General features: G+C 47.5%; 1 protein-coding gene across 7 annotated transcripts in view; it reads left to right on the top strand.

Annotated features, from left to right (window-relative positions):
* LOC143776520 (teneurin-2-like) overlaps positions 1 to 21,754 on the top strand; it is a 3,926,626-nt gene that overhangs the window by 2,739,603 nt on the left and 1,165,269 nt on the right. The window lies entirely within an intron of this gene.

Below are 21,754 nucleotides of genomic sequence, written 5' to 3' on the forward strand. Positions count from 1 at the left end.
TTTTTTTTTTTTTACACATTTGGAAAAATTTTTTTTTACTTTTTTACTTTGCCCCAGGGGGGGACAATACAGATCGGTGATCTGTCAGTTTGCATAGCACTCTGACAGATCACCGATCTGCGAGAAGTGCAGGCTGCTTCACAGTGCCTGCTCTGAGCAGGCTTCTGTGAAGCCACCTCCCTCCCTGCAGGACCCGGATCCGCGGCCATCTTGGATCCGGGTCTGGAGCAGGCAGGGAGGGAGGTAAGACCCTCGCAGCAACGCGATCACATCGCGTTGCTGCGGGGGGCTCAGGGAAGCCCGCAGGGAGCCCCCTCCCTGCGCGATGCTTCCCTGCACCGCCGGCACATCGCGATCATGTTTGATCGCGGTGTGCCAGGGGTTAATGTGCCGGGGGCGGTCCGTGACCACTCCTGGCACATAGTGCCGGATGTCAGCTGCGATATGCAGCTGACACCCGGCTGCGATCGGCAGCGCTCCCCCCGTGAGCGCCGCCGATCGCGCTGAACGTACTATCCCGTCGGCGGTCATGGGGGCCCACCCCACCTCGACGGGATAGTACGTCCGATGTCAGGAAGGGGTTAATTAACTTTATAATAATAGTTGGGCATTGGAAATTGGGGGTCATTTGGCTAAAGTTGTGGGGGGTAGGGCTGGTTCAAGTTTTTAGTGGGCCCAGGAAACGTGGACTACGTCACGGCGGTGGAGCAGTGAGAGGTAAGTATTTCCACTTTGCAAGTGCTGTGATCCTGAGCAAGCAGGGGGGGGCCACTCGTTCGCATTGGCACTGGCACAGGGCCCCTCAAAGAACGGCGGTGTGTTTGCATGGTGGGGGTGCCTCCCACCGGCAGCGACACTTCTGTGTACTCTGAGGGGCCCTGTGCCTGTGACGTCGCCAACGAGTATGCCCCCCCACCTGATGAAGGAACCTGCACTTTCATCTGCACCTTCCTCTTTGTCCCTGTGTAAGGTGGTATAGTATGCGGGAAGGGGAATCTGACTTTCAGCAGGGTCAGATTGTGGCTGTGTAGCGTGCAAGGGGAATGTAGTGGTCTGGGTCAATGTACCACAAGACTCATCTAGCACTGACTGGTAGTGTTGAGCGATACCTTCCGATACTTGAAAGTATCGGTATTGGATAATATCGGCCGATAACCGAAAAATATCGGATATCGCCGATACCGATACCCGATACCAATACAAGTCAATGGGACACAAGTATCGGAAGCTATCCTGGATGGTTCCCAGGGTCTGAAGGAGAGGAAACTCTCCTTCAGGCCCTGGGATCCATATTCATGTAAAAAATAAAAAATTAAAATAAAAAATATGGATATACTCACCCGTCCGGAGGCCCCTGGACCTTACCGATGTAACCGGCAGCCTCCGTTCCTAAGAATGAGGAGTTTAGGACCTTCGATGACGTGGCGGCTTGTGATTGGTCGCGTGACCACTCATGTGACCGCTCACGCGACCAATCACAAGCCGCGACGTCATCGTAGGTCCTAAACTCCTCATTCTTAGGAACTGAGGCTGCCGGTTACATCGGTAAGGTCCAGTGGCCTCCGGACGGGTGAGTATATCCATATTTTTTATTTTAATTCTTTATTTTTTACATGAATATGGATCCCAGGGCCTGAAGGAGAGTCTCCTCTCCTCCAGACCCTGGGAACCATACACTGGGAACTTCCGATTCCGATTTCCGATATCACAAACATATCGGAACTCGGTATCGGAATTCCGATACCGCAAGTATCGGCCGATACCCGATACTTGCGGTATCGGAATGCTCAACACTACTGACTGAGCAATGGGCAGGATGAGGAGGAAACACAGATATTGGCCCAAATAATAAAGTGGGCTAAATGCAGTTAAAAATTGGTAACAGGACTAACCAGGCGGCATTGGTTTGTTCAGTAAAGTAGAAAACCTAGGAGCGGCAGACACCGTTTTAAGGGCCCAACCACAGTAGTAGGCCCAATGCAGTTTAATATTACAAATAGAGGCCGAAAGCCTCAAGATTGAAGCTCGGGAAAACAAAACAGGAGAAAACCCAGGAGCGGCAGACACCGTTTTAAGGGCCCAACCACACTAGTAGGCCCAATGCATTTTAATATTACAAATCTAGCCCGAAAGCCTGAAGATTGAAGCTCTGGAAAATAACACAGGACAACACCAAGGTGTGGCAGACACCGTTACTAGGCCCAACCAAAATAGTAGGCCAACTGCAGTGTTATATAAACAACAACTTAATGAGAGCCTGAAGATTGAAGCTCAGCTCTGTTCAGTGGAGAACAGAAAGCAGCGGCAGACAACGTTAGCAGGCCCCAACCACACTAGTAGGCCAACTGCAGTGTTATATTAACAACAACTACTTAATGAGAGACTGAAGATTGAAGCTCAGGCAAGTAAACCTGGAGAACACCTTGGAGCGGCAGACACCGTTAGTAGGCCCCAACCACACATATTAACAACAACTACTTAATGAGAGCCTGAAGATTGAAGCTCAGCTTTGTACAGTGGAGAACAACACCAGGGAGCGGCAGACACCGTTAGTAGGCCCCAACCACACATATTAACAACAACTACTTAATGAGAGCCTGAAGATTGAAGCTCAGCTTTGTACAGTGGAGGACAACACCAGGGAGCGGCAGACACCGTTAGTAGGCCCCAACCACACATATTAACAACAACTACTTAATGAGAGCCTGAAGATTGAAGCTCAGCTTTGTACAGTGGAGGACAACACCAGGGAGCGGCAGACACCGTTAGTAGGCCCCAACCACACATATTAACAACAACTACTTAATGAGAGCCTGAAGATTGAAGCTCAGCTTTGTACAGTGGAGAACAACACCAGGGAGCGGCAGACACCATTAGTAGGCCCCAACCACACATATTGACAACAACTAGTTAATGAGAGCCTGAAGATTGAAGCTCAGCTTTGTACAGTGGAGGACAACACCAGGGAGCGGCAGACACCGTTAGTAGGCCCCAACCAAACCCGTAGGCCAAATGCAGTTTAAGATCTGATACTATAGGCCGAAAGCATGAAGACTGAAGCTCACCTTTGGACAATGAAGGAGAACACCAGGGAGCGGCAGACACCGTTAGTAGGCCCCAACCACACATATTAACAACAACTACTTAATGAGAGCCTGAAGATTGAAGCTCAGCTTTGTACAGTGGAAAACAACACCAGGGAGCGGCAGACATCGTTAGTAGGCCCCAACCACACATATTAACAACAACTACTTAATGAGAGCCTGAAGATTGAAGCTCAGCTTTGTACAGTGGAGGACAACACCAGGGAGCGGCAGACACCGTTAGTAGGCCCCAACCACACATATTAACAACAACTACTTAATGAGAGCCTGAAGATTGAAGCTCAGCTTTGTACAGTGGAGAACAACACCAGGGAGCGGCAGACACCATTAGTAGGCCCCAACCACACATATTGACAACAACTAGTTAATGAGAGCCTGAAGATTGAAGCTCAGCTTTGTACAGTGGAGAACAACACCAGGGAGCGGCAGACACCGTTAGTAGACCCCAACCAAACATATTAACAACAACTACTTAATGAGAGCCTGAAGATTGAAGCTCAGGCAAGTAAACCTGGAGAACACCTTGGAGCGGCAGACACCGTTAGTAGGTCCCAACCACACATATTAACAACAACTACTTAATGAGAGCCTGAAGATTGAAGCTCAGCTTTGTAAAGTGAAGGACAACACAAGGGAGCGGCAGACACCGTTAGTAGGCCCCAAACAAAATAGTAGGCCAACTGCACTGTTATCTTAACAACAACTACTTAATGAGAGCCTGAAGATTGAAGCTCAGCTTTGTACAGTGGATGACAACTGTAATGGGAGACAGACACAATAAGTAGGCCTAAATAAGTAATTAGGCAAAATGCAGTTCAAAATTGGTAAGTTGAGTACACTTGCAGCATAGCGCGGTTCAGCGGAGGAGGGCATGTGTAATTAGTGGCTCTGACACAGGAAGTAGGCCTAATATAAAAATGAAGGCTATATTAAGTTCAAAATTGGTAAAAGGAGTACACAAGTGGCATAGCTGGGTTCTGTGGTGTAGGACAACTGTTATGACAGGCTTACACTGTTACTAGGCACAAAAAAGTAAGTAGGATACATGCAGTTCACAATTGGTCACAGGAGTACACAGGCGGCATAGCTTTGTTCAGTGGAGGCCAACTGCAATGAGTGGACTGGCCGAGACAGACACAAGTAGTAGGCCTACAATAGAAAGTAGGCTCTATGCAGTTTAAAGTAGGCTACAGGGGTACACAGGCAGCATTGTTGAGGTCAGCGGAGGACGATTTCAAGGAGGGACCACAGACAGACTTCCTAGGCATAAAATAATAAAGCAGGCTCGATGCGGTTTGGTGTGCTCAGCGGAGGACAATTGGAAGGAGGGACCGCAGACTGACTTAGTAGGCCTAAAATAACAAAATAGCCTCTATACAGCTTCCATTATGTGGTAGGGGTACACAGGCAGCATTGGTGTGCTAAGTGGAGGACAATTGGAAGGAGGGACTGCAGACAGACTTAGTAGGCCTAAAAAAACAAAATAGGCTCTATGCAGCTTCCATTATGTGGCAGGGGTACACAGGCAGCATTGGTGTGCTGAGTGGAGGACAATTGGAAGGAGGGACCGCAGACAGACTTAGTAGGCCTAAAAAAACAAAATAGGCTCTATGCAGCTTCCATTATGTGGCAGGGGTACACAGGCAGCATTGGTGTGCTCAGTGGAGGACAATTGGAAGGAGGGACCGCAGACAGACTTAGTAGGCCTAAAAAAACAAAATAGGCTCTATGCAGCTTCCATTATGTGGCAGGGGTACACAGGCAGCATTGGTGTGCTGAGTGGAGGACAATTGGAAGGAGGGACCGCAGACAGACTTAGTAGGCCTAAAAAAACAAAATAGGCTCTATGCAGCTTCCATTACGTGGCAGGGGTACACAGGCAGCATTGGTGTGCTCAGTGGAAGACAATTGGAAGGAGGGACCGCAGACAGACTTAGTAGGCCTAAAAAAACAAAATAGGCTCTATGCATCTTTCATTATGTGGCAGGGGTACACAGGCAGCATTGGTGTGCTGAGTGGAGGACAATTGGCAGGAGGGACCGCAGACAGACTTAGTAGGCCTAAAAAAACAAAATAGGCTCTATACTGCTTCCATTATGTGGCATGGGTACTGTTGTGAATTAGACTTTTTTGGCTCACTCTTGTGGTCACTAGTGATATGACTCTGGGATTGTCTTTCTTCAGTTTTGGCACCCACCTGGGTCGTTAGTCCAGGGGTGTTGCTATATAAACTTCCTGAATTCTCAGTCTGGTGCCTGGCATCGTTGTAATGAGTTCCTTTCTGTTTGCTCCTGTCTGCTGGTTCTGGATCTTGCAAAATTAAGCTAAGTCCTGCTTCTTTGTTTTTTTGGTTATTTGCATTGCTTTTATTTTTTGTCCAGCTTGTACTAAATGTGATTCCTGATTTTGCTGGAAGCTCTAGGGGGCTGGTATTCTCCCCCCGGGCCGTTAGACGGTTCGGGGGTTCTTGAATATCCAGCGTGGGAATTTTTATAGGGTTTTTGCTGACCGTATAAGTCATCTTACTATATTCTGCTATTAGTCAGTGGGCCTCTCTTTGCTAAATATCTAGTTCATTCTTACGTTTGTCTTTTCTCCTTACCTCACCGTTATTATTTGTTGGGGGCTTGTATCCAACTTTTGGGGTCTTTTCTCTGGAGGCAAGAAAGGTCTATCTTTTCCCTTCTAGGGTTAGTTAGTTCTCCGGCTGGCGCGAGACGTCTAGAACCAACGTAGGCACGTTCCCCGGCTGCTGCTATTTGTGGTGCTAGGTTTAGATATACGGTCAGCCCAGTTACCACTGCCCTATGAGCTGGTTTTTTGTGTTTGCAGACTTGGTATTTACTTTTGAGACCCTCTGCCATTGGGGTCATAACAGTATGCCAGGCCCAAAGTTGAATGTTTAATGCATTGCAGAAGTGGGATAATAAGAAAGGAAATTCTGAGGTTTTTTTTTTTTTTTTTTCCTCTCTTTCTTTCTCCCCTTTACCTCTGAGTGGCTTGAGCTTGCTGCAGACATGAATGTCCAGACCTTGATTACAAGTGTAGATCAGCTTGCTGCTCGTGTGCAGGGCATACAAGATTTTGTTACCAGTAGTCCAATGTCTGAACCTAAAATACCTATTCCTGAACTGTTCACTGGAGACCGATTTAAGTTTAGGAATTTCAGGAATAATTGTAAATTGTTTCTATCTCTGAGACCCCGTTCATCTGTAGACTCAGCTCAGCAAGTTAAAATTGTTATCTCTTTCTTACGGAGCGACCCTCAGGATTGGGCCTTCTCGCTAGCGCCAGGAGATCCGGCATTGGCAAATATTGATGCGTTTTTTCTGGTGCTTGGATTGCTTTACGAGGAACCCAATCTTGAAATTCAGGCAGAAAAAGCCTTGCTGGCTATTTCTCAGGGCCAGGATGAAGCTGAAGTGTATTGCCAAAAATTTCGGAAATGGTCCGTGCTTACTCAGTGGAATGAGTGTGCTCTGGCCGCAAATTTCAGAAATGACCTTTCTGAAGCCATTAAGAATGTGATGGTGGGTTTCCCCATTCCTACAAGTCTGAATGATTCAATGGCGCTGGCTATTCAAATTGACCGGCGTTTGCGGGAGCGCAAAGCCGCTAATTCTCTGGTGGTGTTGTCTGAACAAACACCTGATTTAATGCAATGTGGTAGAATTCAGACTAGAAATGAACGGAAAAATCATAGACGTCAGAATGGGTTGTGTTTTTACTGTGGTGATTCAACACATGTTATATCAGCATGCTCTAAACACCCAACAAGGGTTGTTAGTCCTGTCGCCATTGGTAATTTGCAACCTAAATTTATTTTGTCTGTGACTTTAATTTGCTCATTGTCCTCCTACCCTGTTATAGCATTTGTGGATTCAGGTGCTGCCCTGAGTCTTATGGATCTGTCATTTGCCAAGCGCTGTGGTTTTGTTCTTGAGCCGTTGGTAAATCCTATCCCTCTTAGAGGTATTGATGCTACGCCATTGGCGGAAAATAAACCGCAGTTTTGGACACAGGTAACCATGTGCATGACTCCTGAACATCGGGAGGTGATTCGTTTTCTTGTTCTGCATAAAATGCATGATTTGGTCGTTTTGGGTCTGCCATGGTTACAGACCCATAATCCAGTCTTGGATTGGAAGGCAATGTCTGTGTCAAGTTGGGGCTGTCAGGGAATTCATGGTGATTCCCCACCGGTGTCTATTGCTTCCTCTACTCCTTCGGAAGTTCCTGAGTATTTGTCTGATTATCAGGATGTATTCAGCGAGTCCAGGTCCAGTGCTCTTCCTCCTCATAGGGACTGTGACTGTGCTATAGATTTGATGCCAGGTAGTAAATTTCCTAAGGGAAGATTATTTAATCTGTCTGTACCTGAGCATACCGCAATGCATTCGTATATCAAGGAATCTCTGGAGAAGGGGCATATCCGTCCATCCTCTTCCCCTCTTGGTGCGGGATTCTTTTTTGTGGCCAAGAAGGACGGATCTTTGAGACCTTGTATTGACTATCGGCTTCTGAATAAAATCACTGTTAAATTTCAGTATCCTTTGCCTCTGTTGTCGGACTTGTTTGCCCGGATTAAGGGTGCCAAATGGTTCACCAAGATACATCTTCGTGGTGCGTACAACCTTGTGCGCATTAAGCAAGGAGATGAATGGAAAACTGCATTTAATACGCCCGAAGGTCATTTTGAGTACTTGGTGATGCCTTTTGGGCTCTCTAATGCTCCTTCAGTGTTTCAGTCCTTTATGCATGATATTTTCCGGAAGTATCTGGATAAATTTATGATTGTTTATCTGGATGATATTCTGTTTTTTTCTGATGATTGGGACTCGCATGTAGAGCAGGTCAGGATGGTGTTTCAGGTTTTGCGTGAGAATGCTTTGTTTGTTAAGGGCTCAAAGTGTCTCTTTGGAGTACAGAAGGTTCCCTTTTTGGGTTTTATTTTTTCCCCTTCTGCGGTGGAGATGGACCCAGTCAAGGTCCGAGCTATTCATGATTGGACTCAACCCACGTCAGTTAAGAGTCTTCAGAAGTTCTTGGGTTTTGCTAACTTCTACCGTCATTTTATCGCTAATTTTTCTAGCGTTGTTAAACCTTTGACGGATATGACCAAGAAAGGTTCTGATGTTGCTAACTGGGCTCCTGCAGCCGTGGAGGCTTTCCAGGAGTTGAAGCGCCGGTTTACTTCGGCGCCTGTTTTGTGCCAGCCTGATGTCTCACTTCCCTTTCAGGTTGAAGTGGATGCTTCTGAGATTGGGGCAGGGGCCGTTTTGTCGCAGAGAGGCCCTGGTTGCTCTGTAATGAGACCATGTGCTTTTTTCTCTAGGAAGTTTTCGCCTGCTGAGCGGAATTATGATGTTGGCAATCGGGAGTTGTTGGCCATGAAGTGGGCATTTGAGGAGTGGCGTCATTGGCTCGAGGGTGCTAAGCATCGTGTGGTGGTCTTGACTGATCACAAAAATCTGATGTATCTCGAGTCTGCTAAACGCCTGAATCCTAGACAGGCCCGTTGGTCATTGTTTTTCTCCCGTTTTGACTTTGTGGTCTCGTATTTACCAGGTTCAAAGAATGTGAAGGCTGATGCTCTTTCAAGGAGCTTTGTGCCGGACTCTCCTGGAGTCGCAGAACCAGTTGGTATTCTTAAAGAGGGAGTTATCTTGTCAGCCATTTCTCCGAATTTGCGACGTGTGTTGCAGAGATTTCAGGCTGGTAGACCTGACTCTTGTCCACCTGACAGACTGTTTGTTCCTGATAAGTGGACCAGCAGAGTCATTTCCGAGGTTCATTCCTCGGTGTTGGCAGGGCATCCGGGAATTTTTGGCACCAGAGATTTGGTGGCTAGGTCCTTTTGGTGGCCTTCCTTGTCACGGGATGTGCGGTCATTTGTGCAGTCCTGTGTTATGGTTCTCAATGGCAAGAGAACATAGCCCAGCAAACATAAGAACTAGCTCTTGGAAGGATGGAAACTAAACTGACCATGAACTAAACCTGCCGCACAATTAACAGTAGCCGGGTAGCGTTGCCTACGTTTTATCCCTAGACGCCCAGCGCCGGCCGGAGGACTAACTAATCCTGGCAGAGGAAAATATAGTCCTGGCTCACCTCTAGAGAAATTTCCCCGAAAGGCAGACAGAGGCCCCCACATATATTGGCGGTGATTTTAGATGAAAATGACAAACGTAGTATGAAAATAGGTTTAGCAAAATTGAGGTCCGCTTACTAGATAGCAGGAAGACAGAAAGGGCACTTTCATGGTCAGCTGAAAACCCTATCAAAACACCATCCTGAAATTACTTTAAGACTCTAGTATTAACTCATAACATCAGAGTGGCAATTTCAGATCACAAGAGCTTTCCAGACACAGAAACGAAACTACAGCTGTGAACTGGAACAAAATGCAAAAACAAACAAGGACTAAAGTCCAACTTAGCTGGGAGTTGTCTAGCAGCAGGAACATGCACAGAAAGGCTTCTGATTACAATGTTGACCGGCATGGAAGTGACAGAGGAGCAAGGCTAAATAGCGACTCCCACATCCTGATGGAAACAGGTGAACAGAGGGGATGATGCACACCAGTTCAATTCCACCAGTGGCCACCGGGGGAGCCCAAAATCCAATTTCACAACAGTACCCCCCCCTCAAGGAGGGGGCACCGAACCCTCACCAGAACCACCAGGGCGATCAGGATGAGCCCTATGAAAGGCACGGACCAGATCGGAGGCATGAACATCAGAGGCAGTCACCCAAGAATTATCCTCCTGACCGTATCCCTTCCATTTGACCAGATACTGGAGTTTCCATCTGGAAACACGGGAGTCCAAGATTTTTTCCACAACGTACTCCAACTCGCCCTCAACCAACACCGGAGCAGGAGGCTCAACGGAAGGCACAACCGGTACCTCATACCTGCGCAATAATGACCGATGAAAAACATTATGAATAGAAAAAGATGCAGGGAGGTCCAAACGGAAGGACACAGGGTTAAGAATCTCCAATATCTTGTATGGGCCGATGAACCGAGGCTTAAACTTAGGAGAAGAAACCCTCATAGGGACAAAACGAGAAGACAACCACACCAAGTCCCCAACACAAAGCCGAGGACCAACCCGACGCCGGCGGTTGGCAAAAAGCTGAGTCTTCTCCTGGGACAACTTCAAATTGTCCACTACCTGCCCCCAAATCTGATGCAACCTCTCCACCACAGCATCCACTCCAGGACAATCCGAAGATTCCTCCTGACCAGAAGAAAATCGAGGATGAAACCCCGAATTACAGAAAAAAGGAGACACCAAGGTGGCAGAGCTGGCCCGATTATTGAGGGCAAACTCCGCTAAAGGCAAAAAAGCAACCCAATCATCCTGATCTGCAGACACAAAACACCTCAAATATGTCTCCAAGGTCTGATTCGTCCGCTCGGTCTGGCCATTAGTCTGAGGATGGAAAGCAGACGAGAAAGACAAATCTATGCCCATCCTAGCACAGAATGCTCGCCAAAATCTAGACACGAATTGGGTTCCTCTGTCAGAAACGATATTCTCCGGAATACCATGCAAACGGACCACATTTTGAAAAAACAGAGGAACCAACTCGGAAGAAGAAGGCAACTTAGGCAGGGGAACCAAATGGACCATCTTAGAGAAACGGTCACACACCACCCAGATGACAGACATCTTCTGAGAAACAGGAAGATCCGAAATAAAATCCATCGAGATGTGCGTCCAGGGCCTCTTCGGGATAGGCAAGGGCAACAACAATCCACTAGCCCGAGAACAACAAGGCTTGGCCCGAGCACAAACGTCACAAGACTGCACGAAGCCTCGCACATCTCGAGACAGGGAAGGCCACCAGAAGGACCTTGCCACCAAATCCCTGGTACCAAAGATTCCAGGATGACCTGCCAACGCAGAAGAATGAACCTCAGAAATGACTTTACTGGTCCAATCATCAGGAACAAACAGTCTACCAGGTGGGCAACGATCAGGTCTATCCGCCTGAAACTCCTGCAAGGCCCACCGCAGGTCTGGAGAAACGGCAGACAATATCACTCCATCCTTAAGGATACCTGTAGGTTCAGAATTACCAGGGGAGTCAGGCTCAAAACTCCTAGAAAGGGCATCCGCCTTAACATTCTTAGAACCCGGCAGGTAGGACACCACAAAATTAAACCGAGAGAAAAACAACGACCAGCGCGCCTGTCTAGGATTCAGGCGTCTGGCGGACTCAAGATAAATTAGATTTTTGTGGTCAGTCAATACCACCACCTGATGTCTAGCCCCCTCAAGCCAATGACGCCACTCCTCAAAAGCCCACTTCATGGCCAAAAGCTCCCGATTCCCAACATCATAATTCCGCTCGGCGGGCGAAAATTTACGCGAGAAAAAAGCACAAGGTCTCATCACGGAGCAATCGGCACTTCTCTGCGACAAAACCGCCCCAGCTCCGATTTCAGAAGCGTCAACCTCAACCTGAAAAGGAAGAGCAACATCAGGCTGACGCAACACAGGGGCGGAAGAAAAGCGGCGCTTAAGCTCCCGAAAGGCCTCCACAGCAGCAGGGGACCAATCAGCAACATCAGCACCCTTCTTAGTCAAATCAGTCAATGGTTTAACAACATCAGAAAAACCAGCAATAAATCGACGATAAAAGTTAGCAAAGCCCACAAATTTCTGAATACTCTTAAGAGAAGAGGGTTGCGTCCAATCACAAATAGCCTGAACCTTGACAGGATCCATCTCGATGGAAGAGGGGGAAAAAATATATCCCAAAAAGGAAATCTTTTGAACCCCAAAAACGCACTTAGAACCCTTCACACACAAGGAATTAGACCGCAAAACCTGAAAAACCCTCCTGACCTGCTGGACATGAGAGTCCCAGTCATCCGAAAAAATCAAAATATCATCCAGATACACAATCATAAATTTATCCAAATAATCACGGAAAATGTCATGCATAAAGGACTGAAAGACTGAAGGGGCATTTGAAAGACCAAAAGGCATCACCAAATACTCAAAGTGGCCCTCGGGCGTATTAAATGCGGTTTTCCACTCATCCCCCTGCTTAATTCGCACCAAATTATACGCCCCACGGAGATCTATCTTAGAGAACCACTTGGCCCCCTTTATGCGAGCAAACAAATCAGTCAGCAGTGGCAACGGATATTGATATTTAACCGTGATTTTATTCAAAAGCCGATAATCAATACACGGCCTCAAAGAGCCATCTTTCTTAGCCACAAAGAAAAAACCGGCTCCTAAGGGAGATGACGAAGGACGAATATGTCCCTTTTCCAAGGACTCCTTTATATATTCTCGCATAGCAGCATGTTCAGGCACAGACAGATTAAATAAACGACCCTTAGGGTATTTACTACCCGGAATCAAATCTATGGCACAATCGCACTCCCGGTGCGGAGGTAATGAACCAAGCTTAGGTTCTTCAAAAACGTCACGATATTCAGTCAAGAATTCAGGAATCTCAGAGGGAATAGATGATGAAATGGAAACCACAGGTACGTCCCCATGCGTCCCCTTACATCCCCAGCTTAACACGGACATAGCTTTCCAGTCAAGGACTGGGTTATGAGATTGCAGCCATGGCAATAGAAGCACAACCCATTTTTTCGTCTAAAATTCTGCCGTTCACTTCTGGACAGAATTCTATCACATTGCATATTCTCTGGCGTCTTCTCAGTAGACACCGCCAAATGGTGCACAGGTTTGCGCTCTCGCAGATGCCTATCGATCTGGATAGCATTGTCATGGACTCATTCAGACCCGCAGGCACAGGGAACCCCACCATAACATCCTTAATGGCATCAGAGAGACCCTCTCTGAAATTCGCCGCCAGGGCGCACTCATTCCACTGAGTAAGCACAGCCCATTTACGGAATTTCTGGCAGTATATTTCAGCTTCGTCTTGCCCCTGAGATAGGGACATCAAGGCCTTTTCCGCCTGAAGCTCTAACTGAGGTTCCTCATAAAGCAACCCCAAGACCAGAAAAAACGCATCCACATTGAGCAACGCAGGATCCCCTGGAGCCAATGCAAAAGCCCAATCCTGAGGGTCGCCCCGGAGCAAGGAAATCACAATCCTGACCTGCTGAGCAGGATCTCCAGCAGAGCGAGATTTCAGGGACAAAAACAACTTGCAATTATTTTTGAAATTTTGAAAGCAAGATCTATTCCCCGAGAAAAATTCAGGCAAAGGAATTCTAGGTTCAGATATAGGAACATGAACAACAAAATCTTGTAAATTTTGAACTTTCGTGGTGAGATTATTCAAACCTGCAGCTAAACTCTAAATATACATTTTAAACAGGTGAACACAGAGCCATTCCAGGATTAGAAGGAGAGAGAGCGAGAAAGGCTGCAATATAGGCAGACTTGCAAGAGATTCAATTACAAGCACACTCAGAACTGAAGGGAAAAAAAAAAAAAAAAAAATCTTCAGCAGACTTCTCTTTTCTCTCCTTTCTCTGTCAATTAATTTAACCCTTTTTTGGCCGGTCAAACTGTTATGGTTCTCAATGGCAAGAGAACATAGCCCAGCAAACATAAGAACTAGCTCTTGGAAGGATGGAAACTAAACTGACCATGAACTAAACCTGCCGCACAATTAACAGTAGCCGGGTAGCGTTGCCTACGTTTTATCCCTAGACGCCCAGCGCCGGCCGGAGGACTAACTAATCCTGGCAGAGGAAAATATAGTCCTGGCTCACCTCTAGAGAAATTTCCCCGAAAGGCAGACAGAGGCCCCCACATATATTGGCGGTGATTTTAGATGAAAATGACAAACGTAGTATGAAAATAGGTTTAGCAAAATTGAGGTCCGCTTACTAGATAGCAGGAAGACAGAAAGGGCACTTTCATGGTCAGCTGAAAACCCTATCAAAACACCATCCTGAAATTACTTTAAGACTCTAGTATTAACTCATAACATCAGAGTGGCAATTTCAGATCACAAGAGCTTTCCAGACACAGAAACGAAACTACAGCTGTGAACTGGAACAAAATGCAAAAACAAACAAGGACTAAAGTCCAACTTAGCTGGGAGTTGTCTAGCAGCAGGAACATGCACAGAAAGGCTTCTGATTACAATGTTGACCGGCATGGAAGTGACAGAGGAGCAAGGCTAAATAGCGACTCCCACATCCTGATGGAAACAGGTGAACAGAGGGGATGATGCACACCAGTTCAATTCCACCAGTGGCCACCGGGGGAGCCCAAAATCCAATTTCACAACAGTCCTGTGGGACTTGTGCTCGAGCTAAGCCTTGCTGTTCTCGTGCCAGCGGGTTGCTCTTGCCCTTGCCTGTCCCGAAGAGGCCTTGGACACACATTTCCATGGATTTCATTTCAGATCTTCCGGTGTCTCAGGGCATGTCTGTCATCTGGGTGGTATGTGATCGCTTTTCCAAGATGGTCCATTTGGTATCTTTGCCTAAGCTGCCTTCCTCTTCCGATCTGGTTCCTTTGTTCTTTCAGAATGTGGTTCGTTTACACGGCATTCCTGAGAATATTGTGTCTGACAGAGGATCCCAGTTAGTTTCCAGGTTCTGGCGATCCTTTTGTGCTAAGATGGGCATTGATTTGTCGTTTTCGTCTGCCTTTCATCCTCAGACTAATGGACAAACGGAGCGAACTAATCAGACTCTGGAGGCTTATTTGAGGTGTTTTGTTTCTGCAGATCAGGATGATTGGATGACCTTCTTGCCGTTGGCTGAGTTTGCCCTTAATAATCGGGCTAGTTCCGCTACTTTGGTTTCGCCATTTTTTTGCAACTCTGGTTTCCATCCTCGTTTTTCCTCGGGACATGTGGAGCCTTCTGACTGTCCTGGGGTGGATTCTGTGGTGGATAGGTTGCAGCAGATTTGGAATCATGTGGTGGACAACTTAAAGTTGTCACAGGAGAAGGCTCAGCGTTTTGCCAACCGCCGCCGCCGTGTGGGTCCCCGACTTCGTGTTGGGGATTTGGTATGGCTGTCTTCTCGATTTGTTCCTATGAAGGTCTCCTCTCCTAAATTTAAGCCTCGCTTCATTGGTCCTTACAAGATATTGGAAATCCTTAATCCTGTGTCCTTTCGCTTGGATCTTCCGGTGTCGTTTGCCATTCACAACGTGTTCCATAGGTCTTTGTTGCGGTGGTACGTTGTACCTGTGGTTCCTTCTGTTGAGCCTCCTGCTCCGGTGTTGGTTGAGGGCGAGTTGGAGTACGTAGTGGAGAAGATCTTGGATTCTCGTCTCTCCAGGCGGAGGCTTCAGTATCTGGTCAAGTGGAAGGGCTATGGTCAGGAGGATAATTCCTGGGTGGTTGCCTCTGATGTGCATGCGGCCGATTTAGTTCGTGCCTTTCACGCTGCTCATCCTGATCGCCCTGGTGGTCTTGGTGAGGGTTCGGTGACCCCTCCTTAAAGGGGGGGTACTGTTGTGAATTAGACTTTTTTGGCTCCCTCTTGTGGTCACTAGTGATATGACTCTGGGATTGTCTTTCTTCAGTTTTGGCACCCACCTGGGTCGTTAGTCCAGGGGTGTTGCTATATAAACTTCCTGAATTCTCAGTCTGGTGCCTGGCATCGTTGTAATCAGTTCCTTTCTGTTTGCTCCTGTCTGCTGGTTCTGGATCTTGCAAAATTAAGCTAAGTCCTGCTTCTTTGTTTTTTTGGTTATTTGCATTGCTTTTATTTTTTGTCCAGCTTGTACTAAATGTGATTCCTGATTTTGCTGGAAGCTCTAGGGGGCTGATATTCTCCCCCCGGGCCGTTAGACGGTTCGGGGGTTCTTGAATATACAGCGTGGGAATTTTGATAGGGTTTTTGCTGACCGTATAAGTCATCTTACTATATTCTGCTATTAGTCAGTGGGCCTCTCTTTGCTAAATATCTAGTTCATTCTTACGTTTGTCTTTTCTCCTTACCTCACCGTTATTATTTGTTGGGGGCTTGTATCCAACTTTTGGGGTCTTTTCTCTGGAGGCAAGAAAGGTCTATCTTTTCCCTTCTAGGGTTAGTTAGTTCTCCGGCTGGCGCGAGACGTCTAGAACCAACGTAGGCACGTTCCCCGGCTGCTGCTATTTGTGGTGCTAGGTTTAGATATACGGTCAGCCCAGTTACCACTGCCCTATGAGCTGTTTTTTTGTGTTTCCAGACTTGGTATTTACTTTTGAGACCCTCTGCCATTGGGGTCATAACAGGGTACACAGGCAGCATTGGTGTGCTGAGTGGAGGACAATTGGAAGGAGGGACTGCAGACAGACTTAGTAGGCCTAAAAAAACAAAATAGGCTCTATGCAGCTTCCATTATGTGGCAGGGGTACACAGGCAGCATTGGTGTGCTGAGTGGAAGACAATTGGAAGGAGGGACCGCAGACAGACTAAGTAGGCCTAAAAAAAACAAAATAGGCTCTATGCAGCTTCCATTATGTGGCAGGGGTACACAGGCAGCATTGGTGTGCTCAGTGGAGGACAATTGGAAGGAGGGCCAGCAGACAGACTTAGTAAGCCTAAAATAACAAAATAGGCTCTATGCAGCTTCCATTATGTGGCAGGGGTACACAGGCAGCATTGGTGTGCTCAGTGGAGGACAATTGGAAGGAGGGACCGCAGACAGACTTAGTAGACCTAAAATAACAAAATAGGCTCTATGCATCTTCCATTATGTGGCAGGGGTACACAGGGAGCATTGGTGTGCTCAGTGGAGGACAATTGGAAGTAGGGACCGCAGACAGACTTAGTAGGCCTAAAATAACAAAATAGGCTCTATGCAGCTTCCATTATGTGGCAGGGGTACACAGGCAGCATTGGTGTGCTCAGTGGAGGACAATTGGAAGGAGGGACCGCAGACAGACTTAGTAGGCCTAAAATAACAAAATAGGCTCTATGCATCTTCCATTATGTGGCAGGGGTACACAGGGAGCTTTGGTGTGCTCAGTGGAGGACAATTGGAAGTAGGGACCGCAGACAGACTTAGTAGGCCTAAAATAGCAAAATAGGCTCTATGCAGCTTCCATTATGTGGCAGGGGTACACAGGCAGCATTGGTGTGCTCAGTGGAGGACAATTGGAAGGAGGGACCGCAGACAGACTTAGTAGGCCTAAAATAACAAAATAGGCTCTATGCAGCTTCCATTATGTGGCAGGGGTACACAGGCAGCATTGGTGTGCTCAGTGGAGGACAATTGGAAAGAGGGACCTCAGACAGTAAGTACTCCAAAAAACTAAATAAATGTTAATGTGTCGCAAAAAAAAAAAAAAAAAAAGTGCCATACTTAGATCAAGGGGTGGGCTTCCTATGCTGACTTTCAGACATTGTAATTTGGCGCAAAGTATTTACTGGTGTAAAAGTAGGACAGGGCCTCTGCATATTTTAAATAGCATCATACTTGTCAAAAAAATGGTTATTGTCAGTGCCAGGCATTGAAGGATTTCAGCACTTAGACTAAACAGTGGTGGAGCAGCGAGAGATAATTTTGCAAGGGGTAGATGTTATGATCTGGTGGCCTAAGAGCAGCATGAGACGTACTCTGGAGAAGGTGGTACCTGTACTGACCGCAGACCCTGAACCTAACACCGCAACTAGAAGTAGCCGTGGAATGTATCTAGCGCTCCCTAGACATCTCGACACAGCCGGAGGACTAATTACCCCTAGAGATAGAAAAGGGAAAACTATCTTGCCTCAGAGAAAATCCCCAAAGAACAGGCAGCCCCCCACAAATATTGACTGTGAGAGGAGAGGGAAAAAACACACACAGACTGAAATGAGAATTTAGCAAAGGAGGCCACTTCTAGCTAAATAGAAAGGACAGGACAGAGTACTATGCGGTCAGTATTAAAACACTAGAAAATATCCACCACAGAAAATACAAAAACTCCACAGCTAACTAAAGACATGGAGGGTATATCTGCATCTCCAGAGATACCAGCTTGGCTAAAAAATCCTGATAGAGACCAAGCTGGACAAGACAAAACATAGAAAAGAACTGAACAATAAGACCACAGCATGTGGACAGCAAAATCAAGGCCAGAACTTATCTTTGTTGAAAAGAACTGCAAAGCAGAAGAGACCAGGCAGGGATGTGAATCCTACAGGAACAATGGACAACTGGCACTGACCAAAGGGTGAAGCAAGACTAAATAGCCCAGTCCAAATTGCAAAAAGTGAAAACACCTGACAAATGCTGTGACTCAGAGACAGCAGCGCTACCACTCACAACCACCGGAGGGAGCCCAAGAGCGGAATTCACAACAGGTAGATCACTGTTTGACCTGGGGGGGGACACTCTCTCGTGGCCGGCGGTACAGGCCCAGGGCCCCTTATGTTACAATGGTGTGTCTGACATTGGGTGTGCGCCACCACCGCCAGAGACACTTCATTGTACTATGAGGGACCCAGTGGCAGTGCCATCGACCAAAAGTGGGCACACCCACCTCTTCAGACAAACGGCACTCTGACGGGTGCTTGCTCCAAGTGGCGAGACCACGGCCCCGTGGGGGGAGTTAGGCCATTTAGGGAGGTGTAAACATGTATGCTGTACAAACAGCAGCTGCAAATTAAGAGATTGGAACAGTCAGTAACACCTGTCCCAAAGCAAGACCTTTTTTCAGGAAAGCTAGGTGTCAGCCGGGAAAGGTGGGGCAAAATAATTAGAAATCCATGAGTGGTTCATTTTAATGAAGGTTAGATCATCAACATTTTGGGTCGCCAGACGAGTCCTTTTTTCGGTCAGTATTGAACCAGCAGCACTGAATACTCTTTCTGATAGCACACTAGCTGCTGGGCAAGCAAGCTCCTGCAATGCATATTCGGCCAATTCAGGCCAGGTGTCTATTTTGGATGCCCAGTAATCAAAGGGGAATGTCGGTTGAGGGAAAACATCGATAATGGAGGAAAAATAGTTAGTAACCATACTGGACAATTGTTGTCTCCTGTCACTTTGAATTGAGGCTGCATTACCTGTCGTGTCTGAGGTCATTGCAAAATCACTCCACAACCTGGTCAGAAAACCCCTCTGTCCAACGCCACTTCTGATTTGTGCACCTCTAACACCTCTGCCCTGTTGCCCCCTGCAGCTCGTGTGAGAACCATCACTGGCGCTGTGTGCTGGGAATGCCTGAATCAAACGGTCTACAAGAGTAGCTTGTTTGGTTGCCAATATTTGTTCGAGGTTCTCATGTGGCATGATATTTTGCAATTTGCCTTTATAGCGAGGATCAAGGAGGCTGGCCAACCAGTAATCGTCATCGGTCATCATTTTTATAATGCGTTGGTCCCTTTTGAGGATACGCAAGGCATAATCCGCCATGTGGGCCAATGTTCCAGTTGCCAAATCAGTGCATGTGCTGGGTTGAGGAGCACTTTCGGGCAAATCAACGTCACTTGTCTCCCTCAAAAAACCTGAACCCGGCCTTGCAATGCCAGCAGTTTCTATTGCCCCCTGAGAAGATTCCTCATCCAAAAAATACTCATCCCCATCATCCTCCTCGTCCTCCTCCTCTTCGCCCGCCATCTCGTCCTGTAGACTTCCCTGAGCAGACAATGGCTGACTGTCATCTAGGCTTCCCTCGTCCTCGGCTGCAGATGCCTGCTCCTTTATGTGCGTCAAACTTTGCATCAGCAGACGCATTAGGGGGATGCTCATGCTTGTTATGGCATTGTCTGTACTAACCAGCCGTGTGCATTCCTCAAAACACTGAAGGACTTGACACAGGTCTTGTAGCTTCGACCAGTGCACACCTGACAACTCCATGTCTGCCATCCAACTGCCTACCCGTGTATGTGATTCCTCCCACAAATAAATAACAGCAAGCCTCTGTTCGCACAGTCTCTGAAGCATGTGCAGTGTGGAGTTCCACCTTGTTGCAACGTCAATGATTAGGCGATGCTGGGGAAGTTTCAAAGACCGCTGATGGTTCTGCATACGGCTGGAGTGTACGGGCGAATGGCAGATGTGCGAGCAAAGTCTGCGCACTTTCAGGAGCAGGTCGTGTAACCCCCGGATAACTTTTCAGAAAGCACTGCACCACCAGGTTTAAGGTGTGAGCCAGGCAAGGAATGTGTTTCAGTTGTGAAAGGGCTATGGCAGCCATAAAATTCCTTCCATTATCACTCACTACCTTGCCTGCCTCAAGATGTACAGTGCCCAGCCATGACTGAGTTTCTTGGTGCAAGAACTCGGATAGAACTTCCGCGGTGTGTCTGTTGTCACCCAAACACTTAATTGCCAATACAGCCTGCTGACGCTTGCCACTAGCTGTTCCATAATGGGACACCTCGTGTGCAACAGTGGCAGCTGCGGATGGAGTGGTCGTGCGACTGCGGTCTGTGGACGAGCTCTCGCTTCTGGACGAGGAGGAGGAGGGGGGACGAACGCCTACAGCCAACTGTTTCCTAGACCGTGGGCTAGGAAGAACTGTCCCAATATTGCTGTCCCCTGTGGACCCTGCATCCACCACATTAACCCAGTGTGCCGTGATGGGGACGTAATGCCCCTGGCCATGGCTACTGGTCCATGCATCTGTTGTCAGGTGCACCTTTCTACTCACAGATTGCATGAGTGCATCTACAATGCGGTCTTTTACATGCTGGTGGAGAGCTGGGATGGCTTTTCTCGAAAAGAAGTGTCGACTGGGTAGCTCATAGCGTGGTACAGCGTAGTCCATCAGGGCTTTGAAAGCTTCGGTTTCAACTAACTAGTAGGGCATCATCTGTAACGAAATTAGTCTAGCAATGTGGGCGTTCAAACCCTGTGTACGCGGATGCGAGGATGAGTACTTCCTTTTCCTAACGAGAGTCTCATGTAGGGTGAGCTGGACAGGAGAGCTGCATAGGGTGGAACTAGCGCGGGTGCCGGTGGACAGGCAGACTGAGAGAGGGTTGGTGATGGTATTCTTGCTGTTGCCCTACATACAGTGTTTCCTACCACGAACCTGGTGATTCCCTGACTCTTTTGGCCTTGCGACGAAACCGCTACATTTACTGCAGGTGGTGTCGTAAACGGTGGGCTTACAGTGAGGGAAGGGATGTAGCGTTGCTGACTATCTTCATTGTGAGAGGGTGCTACAACGTTAAGGGATGTTTGGTAGTTAGTCCAGGCTTGCAAGTGCATGGTTGTTAAATGTCTACGCATGCAACTTGTATTTAGATTTTTAACATTCTGACCTCTGCTGAAGGACCTTGAGCATTTCTTACAGATGACTTTGCACTGATCATTTGGATCTTGGTTAAAAAAATGCCAGACTGCACTCTTCCTACTATCGGATACCTTTTCAGGCATTGCACACTGAGCTACTTTAACTGGATGGCCACGCTGTCCTACAACTGGTTTTGTTTTTGCCACACGTTTTTGACCAGATACGGGCCTGCCAGATGGAACCTGTTGCGATGTTGATGCCTGCTGCGGCTCCTCCTCCTCCGCTTCAGAGTTACTGCCGCCTGCACCCTGTTCCCCCAATGGCTGCCAATTGGGGTCAACAACTGTGTCATCTATGACCTCCTCTTCTATGTCCTGGGCACCTTCCTCTGGGTCACCGTGTAAGCCGGTGCTATAGCGTTCGTGACAGGGCTTAATAGTCTCATCAGGGTCAGATTCTGGATCAGTACATTGCGAGGGCAATGTTCTGATCTGAGTCAAAGGAACAGCATAATAATC

The sequence above is a fragment of the Ranitomeya variabilis genome, chromosome 5 (assembly GCF_051348905.1).
Source record: "Ranitomeya variabilis isolate aRanVar5 chromosome 5, aRanVar5.hap1, whole genome shotgun sequence".
Classification (NCBI taxonomy): Eukaryota; Metazoa; Chordata; class Amphibia; order Anura; family Dendrobatidae; genus Ranitomeya; species Ranitomeya variabilis.